Source organism: Phascolarctos cinereus, unplaced genomic scaffold, assembly GCF_003287225.1.
Source record: "Phascolarctos cinereus isolate Bilbo 61053 unplaced genomic scaffold, phaCin_HiC Scaffold_4;HRSCAF=312, whole genome shotgun sequence".
Lineage (NCBI taxonomy): Eukaryota > Metazoa > Chordata > Mammalia > Diprotodontia > Phascolarctidae > Phascolarctos > Phascolarctos cinereus.
In genome coordinates, this window is record NW_027555847.1 from 289,059,516 (window position 1) to 289,071,479 (window position 11,964).

The following is an 11,964-nucleotide window of genomic DNA, read 5'->3' on the forward strand; positions in this document are numbered from 1 at the left end:
ATGACTGCTGATAGACAGGAAAGCCCAAGAACCCCAAGCTACTAGCCCTGCTTTTAGCTCAAGGATGGTCTCTCTATAAAAGCAGCCTAATTTGTATGAGGACAGGAGTTAGAATATTGGTTGTACCACACTCTGCCTCTTGGTGGTAAGGTTCTCAATGTCTTCACCACTTAATTTACTTTAGAGCTCTTACTTTCAGGCTCAGTTCTAATGCCAGCAGATTCTTAATTCAGGCCCAATTTTAGGATGAAATAAGGCACTTGTGAGTTATTGAACATTTAACAAAAGAGGTTTACTTTGGCCTAACATAGCAAGGCTATTTAGCAAGGGTACAATGGCATTTATCTTCAGCTTTGGTAGATGCAGCCTCCTTTACCTCCTCATGGAAACACATATGGTCAGTAAGTCATTGGGTATGGAAACTCTCGTGTTCTCAAACACCCTCCAAGTCTGAGAGCCCCAGCCTCTACATGGCTGGGGCTATTTATTGACCCTAGATCAAGAAGCTGTATCAGGAAAGCTGGGGCTGATCAAGTTGCATGGGGAGAAGGGGCTATACTAGGTAAGCCTCTAGGGAAACTGGGCCCAAAGGAAGTTGCATCAGGGAAGCTGAGGCTGAAGGAAGTTGTGTTGGGGTCGTGCATGGGAAGGAAGCTTTATCACGGAACCCAGGGGGAGGAAAACATTGGTCTTACTTATGGGGTGCTTAGGTGCTTGTGTTTGGGTGTTTGTACTTGTGCTTGGACCCCAATTTCTCCCCAGTCTCAGAAACACTGTCTCTGACAATTTCTCCCCAGCCCAAGGACACTGTGCCTAGCAATTACTCATGAGTGGGCCCCAGCAAGACCCTTATCTCTCTCCCTAGTGCAGCTACACAAAGCTGGTTGAGAGAATGCTGGGCTACTCAGGCCCCAGCCTTAAGATCATGTCTCTCGAAGCCTCCCAATTCCTTAGTAAGCTCCTGTCCTGTGAGAAAACTTTCCCTTGTTGCAGAGCATTCTCTAATCAGGACAGAGAGAGAGGGGTGTCTTGTCTGGCCCAAGAAGTTTTGTCCCTGACTGGCCCAAGGACTCTTCCTCCTGCCAGATTCCCAAGATTCATGCCTCTGACCTTTCCTTTACTGTCTGGTGTACTCCCTACATTTTCCCATCCATAGCTCCCAAAGACACCTGAACCTTTAGATTACCTCATCAGTGTCCCTGGCTTTCCTTTTCCATTCCCTTTTCCATATAAACCCTAGCTCCATCCTCAGTCTCTCGCAGGTCCCTTAAGAATCCTTGCCTGCTGAAAAGTGTAACAATAAATCTTTTCCACCTTGACTTAAAGAATGCTTGAGTCTTGAACTCATTCCAGACCACCCCATCCTGAGCTCCAGTCTTTGAGGGGTGTCAGCCTCTCAGACTGCAACATTACCACACTGGTTAAACCTGACCTCTAATATTCAAGAAGGCTAATTCATGCAGTACTAGAACAAGAAGAGAAAAACTAAAACAGAAACTTAGGGAAAACAAAATTAACAACATAATAGCTCCCTGAAGTAGTGACTGTATCTGGGAGAGCCACAAAAAGGATAAAGTCTCAGGTCTAAACAGTCAGGTCCAACTGTGTGATAGGTAATACCAAGTCTTTACAGTTTATAGTGGGTCTCTCAATGTAAAAAGAGGAGCAGCACCAGAAATATCAAGATTATAGCAAAGATGATGGTACTTCCTGCATAGTCACTGAACGTCAAGATCAAAGAAAATTGCCCTGTATCACGACCTACTTTGTGTTCCTTGGCTCCACAGACAGGACTTCCCCTTCAAAATCTTCACACACACACACACACACACACACACACACACACACACACACACACACACACAAAGATCTACCTCAGATATTTACTAGCTGTATGACCCTGGGCAAATCACTTAACTCCTATTGCCTCAAAAAAAAATACTCACCCCATGAGAGGCCTCTGAGGGACTGCTTCTTTCTTCTGTGAAGGCTAGTTTGAAACCTCCATCTCCTCATTATTGCCATAAAGTAAGCCCTCTTCTAACAATGATATCTCTAAGGAAGAGTTACACAACAAACAGTGGGTATTATGCTGGCTACAATGGGGAAGAGCCAGTCAATTTTATACCATAAGAAGAACTGGGCTGCCTGGGCCCTATTGCCTACTACACATACCAGTGCCTACTTTCCTACCTCCAGGCTACACTGACCATGCCACCGTCCATTGCTCCTGGGACCCATATCTCTGCCTGCTACCCAATGGCCCCTGCTGTTAGGGCCTATGCTCGGGCCAGCTAACCTCTAGCCAGCGCCACTTGGATCCACTGCTATCTGCTGCCCGTAGAGTTTGCATCTCTGACTGCTGTTGTCTCCTGTTCTTGGGGCCCACATCTATACCTGCTGCCTGCTTTTCCACTGTCAACTGTTACCCACTGTGTTGGAGCAAGGTCTGGGGTCTTCTGCCTTATCCTGGAAGACAGCATTGTCACCAGACAGAGTGCCATTGCACTATCACTTTTGGGGTGTGACTCTGCTTTCCCATGCTGGGGCTGGATCCTAAAGGCCATAAGTTCACTGCCCTTGGCTGGTCTGCCAACTGATAAGGTAAGGAATCAGTACACCTGATGGATCAGGTAACCCCAAAGGACTCTCATCAATCACAACAGGCTTTGGATTCCTGCTGCCAATTGATTCCCACAGAGTGATCCAGGAGTTCCTGACATCTCAAATGCAAAAGGCTGCCACTAAGATTAGGAATGTTCAGGTTAGGATCACCCATCTATTAGTGTGAGAGAGTGCACCTGAGACCTTGTATCATCCGTGACCCCTCATGGGAGGCTGCAGAGAGAATTACAGTTCATAGTTCAGAAATGAGCGAAAACTTTTTAAACTGAGACAGAACTCCTACCTCTCTTCAGCAAATTAACTGAGATAAAGTTGGGCTATTTGACCATATCCTCAATTCAGGAAATGTCTCTGGGATCTTGAGGAGAATTAAGCATTATTCTTTCAAGCTCCTCTCCCAATGGTTTGCACCAAACAATTATAACAATTCCATGAAGCAGAATTCTATTTGGCCTCTCAAATGTCAAATTTTAAAAAGAAAAATCAGATAGTTGCTTTAGTATAGTGTTAGACAATCCTAAAATTTCAAGTCAGTCTGTCTTGGTTTGTGCTCTCTCGCTGGTGGGGTCCCTCATCCTATTCTTCAACTGCCTGCCTATGTTCATATGCAATTATAAGGCTAAGGACTGCTGGTTAAGCTGCACTGTCATTTCTAAAAAGTCATTCAAATCCAAGCAGTTCTTCCTCCACTCACACACAAGATGATTCTCTTAAAGCTAGTTAGAGCCTTCTTTCAGTCTGCCATCCCCCAAGCAATTGGGTGATGATAAGCCTTAGCAATTCAAAGACATCCAGTTCCAGAAGGAGAAAGCACATCTAATTCTTTGGTATTTGGTCCACTTCGAACCCAGACTTTCTCTCTAATACCACATCATCTTTCTGTCCCTTGAAGCTCACTTAGACTCTGGCCTTCACATTCTGCAAGTTCCCGCTGCCCCTGCACCCTTTTCCTCATATCAGTTGGTTCTTCCCAGAACCTCCATTTAACGAAAAAGCCCAGGCTAGTCATGCAACTGTTCCTCTCTGGGATCTACTCTTGACACTCCAGACTTTCTCCAACATGCTCCTACATGGTTACTTCCTCCCTCCTTTCCACCCTTCTCTTTTCAGTTTTCTTTAATGTATTGTCTTCCCCCATTAGCATGGAAGCTTCTTTCTTTCTGGTTATGTTTGTATTCCCACAAACATAGCACTTAATAAATACTTGTTGATTTTGCTTGACTTGGAAAATCATCATTTCTAATCCCCTAAAATTCAATTCTTCCTGACTTCTTTGAAGATGAACTGAGTTCTAAATAAAGGCACCAGTAGGGGGGCAGCTAGGCTGTGCCCTGAAGTCAGGAGGACCTGAGTTCAAATTCAGCCTCAGATCAAACACTTGACACTTACTAGCTGTGTGATCCCGGGCAAGTCACTTAACTCCAACTGCCAAATAAATAAACAAACAAACAAGTAAGTTTGTAAGTAAATAAATGGATGAATGAATGAATAGATAGATAGATAGATAGATAGATAGATAGATAGATAGATAGATAGATAGATAGATAGATAGATGAATGAATAAGTAAATAAGTAAATAAACGGGTGGGTGAATAAATAGATAACAAATAAATGAAGGCACCAGTAGAACTTGGAAGATGATTAAATTACCAAGATAGAAGGCTCAGGGATAACATAGGGACAGGGCCTAAAAGACAGTTCACTGCAATTATCTTCAATTTTCAGTTCTTAGGAAAGAGCATAAGAAAATCAGTCTCTCCTGGCTGACTGACCATAAACCTAACATCCCCAGGAGTGAGTAATGCCTTAGAAATCATCATCTCTAGAAGCATCACCAAAAGCACCACCAGAAGCACAAAAGCCAATCTGGTATGGCCCTCCTCTTCATTGCCCATCCTCTACTTCAGCAAGGTTATTATGCTCCAATCCTACACTAATTATTCTGGGCTAGGCCTAACTCGGGCCTATATCCCCTTAGTTCAGGTTTGATACTGGAATAAAATGAGGCACTAAGAAATTGTACAACAGTGAACAAAAGGAGATTAGCCAGCGCAGCAAAAGAATATTTCATAATGATAGGCATACACTTTGTGTTGATTCAACCAAGTAAAGCTCCTTTACTCATTGTTTTATATCAGCCAAGCATCAGACAGAGGAACTGTACCTCTTGTAGCTAATTTATACTTAAACTACAATGAAGTAATGTCAACAAAGTCTGTAGGATCATCTCACTACCTTTAAAGAAAATAAATTAGCCTTTGATAAATGTAGGGGTTAGGATAGTGCTCTTGCCACAGTCCTCATACTTTTCAGCTTCTAGATCATTTTGTCCCAAGAAAAAAAAATTCCAAATACCACCTAGCTCACCAACCCATTCCCACTGACCATCACCATCTGGCTGAGCTTTTCCTAGTAAGCCATTCCATGACTTTCTATTCCTCTTTCCAAAAATAAATAGACAGATAAATGAATGAATGAAGATAATGACCTGTATTAATGGAGGAAGAACCTATTTTAACACAAACATAGATTCTTGAGGTTTTGAAGCATCATATCACTAACGGCTTTAGCTAGGAAAATAAGTATACATTGTAGAAGAAGCTGCTTAGAAAAGTAAAATGTGGAATTTGATAGATTTTGACTTCTTTAAAATTGACGTAATACAATTACTTTTGGGGACTTTGCAGCTATTTCCAATGAACAATATCTCACAAGAGGCTCTGGGAAAAGGGATATATAAATCCTGAAAATGATTTCCCAAAGTTTCTATAAGATATACAGATATTACTGGGTGTAGACTTTGCAAATGAAGTTCAGAGAAACTGAAAGAGATACTGGGAAAATCACTATGGTTACAATAATCTCAGAGCTGGAAAAGGGCAGTGAATATTCTCTCCTACAGTGCAATAGTTTCATAAATGAAACAGACCCTTGGGTAGCAGTAGTGTTTGACATGTGGTATTCTAGTTCCTGGCCAGTGGAAGAGAACCCAGTGGGTATAAAGGCAAGGTTTCTGTTGCCATTCAAGTTAAGAGGAAGAAGTCCAGGTCCTACCCAATGCTCACTGTGATGAATGATTAAAAATGGAAGGTTTGAAAAAGTACATGAATTTTCTACTTTTTTCATCCTGTAGGGGGAGCCAGTGAGAGCAAGGCACTTCCTTGAGAAGAGACTTTGAGATGGTTGCTCTTTTGTGACACACCTGACTATAAATCACATTTTACCCAATCCCTTTATCCATTTACCCAATACAATTAAATGGTCTACTAAAATATCTTTATGCCTCAGGAATAATTACAAAGGTTGTTATGACCAGAAACGACAGCATCTGCTAACGTCCAACCTTCTGCTGATAAGCCTCTTCAATTTTCTTAAATAAAAGAAACAGAATTTAACAGGCTTATATTTGAAGCTTTTCTAGCTTTGAAGGACCCTGCCACAGCTTACCTTTTACTATCAAGAGCCCAGAACACCTCAACAGCAACCAACACACACTTATTCAGCATATAAACTGATATCTTAGCTTGACAAACATCAAAAACATTTCCATATACAAATAGAAAGGGATTGTATATGAAACCACAAATCTCTATTGCAGATAGCTTGGATTTTGAAAAGTATTTAATAAATCAAAATGTTAGTTTCAAAACTTTATTTGTGTTTCCCACTGAACTTTTTATTCTCTCCTAAGTATTTTTTTTAAATGTTTCAGACAGTCTTATATTTTTTTTTTGGCAAAATTATCACTAGCTACCCTCTGTCCTCCAATCCCTCCCCCAAAGGAAAAAAAATGCTCTCCCTTGTTACAAATAAGCATAATAAAAAAGAAAGAAGGAAGGAAAACCATATATTGTTTAAATCTAAATATATATGTGTGTGTGTATATATATATATATATATATATATATATATATATATATATATTTGATTATGTACTTCTAATCCATCACCTCTCATCATCGATCATCGGAATTCCTGGTTGGTCATTGAATAAGCAGAATTCTTAAGTGTTCCGAAGTTGTTTTTCTTTATAATGTTGTGGTCATTGTCAAACTTGTCTTCCTGGATCTGCTCACCACTGTGCACCAGTTCATAAGAGGTCTTATGTAGGTGTATCTGAAACCATCCTTTCCATCATTCCTTAGCATATAATAATATTCCATAAAATTCATACACTGTAAAATTATGACATTTGCCTAGTCCCAAGTTGCTGAGTATCTCCTGAGTTTCTAATTCTTAGGGCCATTGTGAATACTTTTGTACGATTGAATCCTTTCCCACTTTCTTTGATCTTTTAGGTATATGGGAATAGTAATAGAATCACTAGGTCAAAAAGTAATTAATGAACACTCGAGTGACTTTGAGGGTCCAAATTATATTCCAGACTGGTGGGACCAATTCACAGGTCCACTAATAATGCATTGGTGCCCCTGTCTTCCCATAGTACCTCATTTAACTGTCATTTTCCATTTTTGTCATCTTTGTTGAAGGCGGTCAATGACAGAAAAAAAAGACTGAGGACCCCTCATAGAGAAAGATCCAGGGCAGAGTCTTGAGGGACACACATTTAATGGACATGACAAGGAAGAAAATACATCAAAGGAGACTGAGAAGAGATCAGTTGCAAAAGAAAGAACCAAGAGTCATCTGCTAGATGCAATGTAATTTCAGCAAACCTTGCTGCAGGCTGTGTTGGAAAGGCAAATAAAGAGGGGCAGCTAGGTGGCACAGTGGATAGAGCACAAGCTCTGGAGTTGGGAGGGCCTGAGTTCAAATCTAGCCTCAGACACTTGACACTAGCTGTGTGACCCTAGGCAAGTCACTTAACCCCAATTTCCTCACACACAAAAAAAAAGAAAGAAAGAAAAAAGAAAAGGAAAGGCAAATAATGTCATATCTTAGAGCTACCATTCTGTTCCTTCATGAACCACTATGGAATCTCTGTTACTTTGGAACACAAGCACTGCCCCTCCTTATTTCTACTCTATAAAAGACAGCAGCTTACTAGTTCGATGGTTTTCAGGTCTCTGTGAATATCCTTTTCAAATCTATGGCCCCTAACAGATTCAGAAAAAGTCAACAAAAATTTCTGAGAGAAAGATGTGTGTAGAATAGTGGAACTAATACTAATCTTCAAGCCCAAGAACCTGGTTTCAAATTACAGTTCTATATTTTACCATGTATATAACCTTGAGCTTAACTCTGTTGTGTCTCATGTTACTTTTACAGTACTGAGTGATGAAGCCAGCTCAAACCAGCTTGTAAGAGCCTAATGTTAAATTTATTGGCAATCACTACAAATCAGGATTTGATTTACTGTTCTCTTGATTGCTTAGACTTAAGAAAGTGATGGAAAAAATATTAATAATTCAGACTAAACTTTAAAAAATGCATACATTTGAGGAGGAGGGAGAGGAGCAGAAGAACCAGTTGTTAAACATTTACCAGCACACCACTATTCTTGTATACAATGAAGGTGTTAGAAATGATGTCACAAATCCTTTCCAACACTAAATCATGTCAGCAGAGATGATAGGCAATCCCATCCACTGTTAATTTGGTGATGGTAGGAGATTTACAGATAGGTCAATTACAATCATATATGTGGCACTCAGGTCACTTTCAATACTAATCACTCCCCCTACTCACTCCACTCCAGTGGCTTCCCATGTGTCTCCAGAATCAAATATAAAATCTTCTATTTGGTTTTTAAAGCCCTCCAAAACTTGTAGCTTTCTTACCTTGCCAGTCTTCTTACTTTTAATCCAGTGACACCTGCCTTTTAACTCTTCCTAGAACATGATATTTCATCTTCCAACTCCAGGATTTTTTCTTGCCGTTATCCACACCTGAAACTTCCTCTCCACTCATCTCTGCCTCCTGGCTACCTTGTTTCCTTCAAGTCTTAGCTTCACCTCCAGCAAAAAGTCTTTCCCAAAGCCCCTTAATTCTAGTTCCTTCCCTCTGTTGATTATCTCCAGTTTCTTCTGCCTATATCTTGTTTGTACATAATTGTTTGCATTTTGTCTTCCTCGGGCTACTTAAGAGCAGGGTCTATCTTTTTCCCTCTTTGTGTCTCTAACAGCTAACACCAGTGCCTGGTGCTCAGTAGAACCTTTTTGACAGACCAATTAGTCAGAAAAGTTACCTCCCTGAGAATACTTATTGCAAACTGAATGAATGACTAATCCGGTTGAAGCTGGGGACATGGGTATAATGCTGCCATAACCAGATCAGGTTTTCAACCTAGAGAAACCTATGACTGGAAGTAGGAATTAGAACAGGCCAGACTTGAGACCTGGCAATGTCCCCCCAGAGCACAGGATAATGATAACTCATAAGAACAGGGTAAAAATTTAGATATAGCCCCTCTGTCCCACCCCAAACCACAAACACATCCTTACAAAGTTCTTGTCTTTATTTTATTCTTCTGTAAAAATAAGTTCAAGTTACTTGGAAGTGAAAATGAAATTCTTTTTCACCTTTCTTGGTTAAATTGCAAGCCTTAGCTGAGTCTCAGCATGAAACACTGCAACCTACAAGTAACCAGCAGGATATTCAGAAAAATCAAGATTGAAAACACCAAAGCCCTTTTGCTAACCCTAGGCAAGGCAATTGCCTTGTTCCAAGCATGTAAAGAAAAAAAAATAAACAAAGTCATCGGGACCTTGGAAAATATACAGATATTCAGAGGCTTTAGAACAAAAAAGAAGGTGGTTATAATAACTGGGTCTGCTCACTGAGTGTCAGACCTCCTAGGGCATTCAGAAATGTTCTGGGTGGCCTATAGGAGAACTTATACATCTCTTAGGAATAGCCATAAAAAATAAAAAAGTAGAGATTTGTGGGGCAGAATGTTATAGTGAAAAGAGCATTGGATCAGGAATCGATATGTCCGAGTTTTACTCTCAAATCTGCTGCCATGACACATCATGGTACCTTTCTATCAGTTCTTTGTTGAGTGATTCAGGCCATTCATGTCCTCTCACTTTTTTTTATGCCTCTTGTCCATGTCATCCTATAAATCTATCACAGAGGAGAACACTCAATCAATGTTCTGGGGGCCCTTCTTCAAGCTCTCCTGTGGGAGGTTAACTTCAGAATATCCACGATGTTAATTTGCTATCCCTAGCAAAGTGGCAATCCCAAAGTGAGTGATACCATCCCCTGGTAAGTGCTTGAACAATCCTGGGGAATAGGGGTTTGGTAGTAGCCTCGGGTGCAATTGAGGGGCACTGAATAGAAATAAGGGGCAGTGGAAGCATAAGGAAAGAAGAGAAGAAAAATTTTTAAAAAACATTCATACATTTCATTTCTTGTGTAACAGAATTAAAATTGTAGTGATTACAATTATTTTCCAAATAAATACACAAACTGCAAGTTATAACCCATCAGTGATCAAGTTTGCTAACAGCTCTTAACAAGCAAGTGTTGGCAGGTGTATTGTCAGGAAATCCAGTATGCATCAGCAGGAATATGTGTGCGTAATTACTTGTTTACAATACAATACTATACAGTTACATGACACAATATTGCATCATCAAAATTTCAATGCAGGAAAAAAAACACAAATTTACAATAAATTATTTAATTTAAGAAGCATCAATTTTTTAAAAAATGTATTTCTTTCAAAATGATACAAATTTTTTTAAAAAGTTGAGGGGTTAAAGAAAGTATACTTCCAGGGGATGCTGAGTAATTTTTTTTTTTGAAAAGGGGATGGTAAACCAAATAAGTTTGGGGAAACTCTGCTCTAGATACATGACTAAACTAACCTCTTTTCTAATGATATATCTCTTTGATGACACCATTTACACAGTTATATTTGTGATATTCTGCAATGATAATATGATATAGCCTATTCACAAGTTTCATGAACTTCTCCATTGCCTTCTTGGTGATCACTTTTTTTAAAAATAAATTTTACTTGTTTTTGCATTTCAGAAATTTCCAGATATCACCCATTCCCTGCACCCAGCATTGAACCCTCTTATGAAAAAAAAACACATTAAGCAGAAATAATTGATAGCAATAACAATTTTAAAAGAAAGAAATTAAAGGTTATAAAATTTGGTAAAGAGGCAAAATTATTCCCATTCACATATGAAATGATGCTTTATATGGAAAACTCCAAAGAATCAGCAAAGATTCCAAATAAAACAATTAATAGCATGCTTTAAATAGCAGGATAGAAAATAAACACACAAAAAACAGTCAATATTTCCATATAGTAAAAACAAATTCCAGGAGGAAATAATAATAAAAATAAACGCCATTAAAATAAGTGCAGAATACATAAATACATTGGGGCCAAATTTACTAGACACACTGAAGACATATGAAATACAAGTAAAATATTTGTTAAAGAAATCAAGAATGACAAATGTTTTTAAGGCTATTCATTACTCATAGTTGAGAGGTGCTAATAAAATTAAAATGATAATGCCACCTATATTCATTTACAAATTTAGTTTTCTACCATTCAGACAAAGCAGAGAGTGCTTTATAAAGCTAAAAACAAACCTCTGAAATGAAAAAAATAATAATTTTAATATTGTAGACTTATATAGATAATTATTTCATTTAAATTCTTGATTTTACATATGTGTAATTGCATACAATAGAGTCTAACAATTCTCTTTAATTTCATTTATTTTGGTCATTTTATTTTCTCTTATTTTTCATCAAAGCTAATGGTTTATTGATTTATTAGTCTTCAAAAACAGTTCTTAGTTTTATTTATACATTCTATAGTTTATTTTCTTATTTTTCAGTTTATTCTCTAATTTTGAATATTTCTTTTGTACTTGTTTTGGGGTTGTTAATTAGTTTATTTTCTAGTATTTTCTTTTAATTCTATGATAAGTTTATTGATCCTTTCTGTTCTATCTCATTAATGCACGCTTTCAGAGATATGAATTTTCCTCTGAGGATTGCTTTAGCCTCATAACCAAAATATATATGTCTTGGCTTTGTCACATTGTTATTCTATTTAACATTATCATTTATTGCTTCTGTAGCAAGTATTTCTGAATTGTCATTTCACATACATGGGAACATGAGGTCCTTAAAATTCCACAGAGGGAAATTGAGTTTGTGGCCCACACAAAAATTATGCTGTCCTGAGTGTACTGTAAAGCAGGAAGCTGGATAAAAAAAAATTAGAGGGCATTCAATCCATTCTTTCTTTTTACTGTCAACCAATCAATAAACATTTATTGAGTGCCTACTATGTGCCAGGCACTGTGCTAAGTTATGGAAATAGAAAAGGAGGCAAAAGATAGCCCCTGCCCTCACACTTACAATCCAAATGGGAGAGACAACATAAAAACAAATACA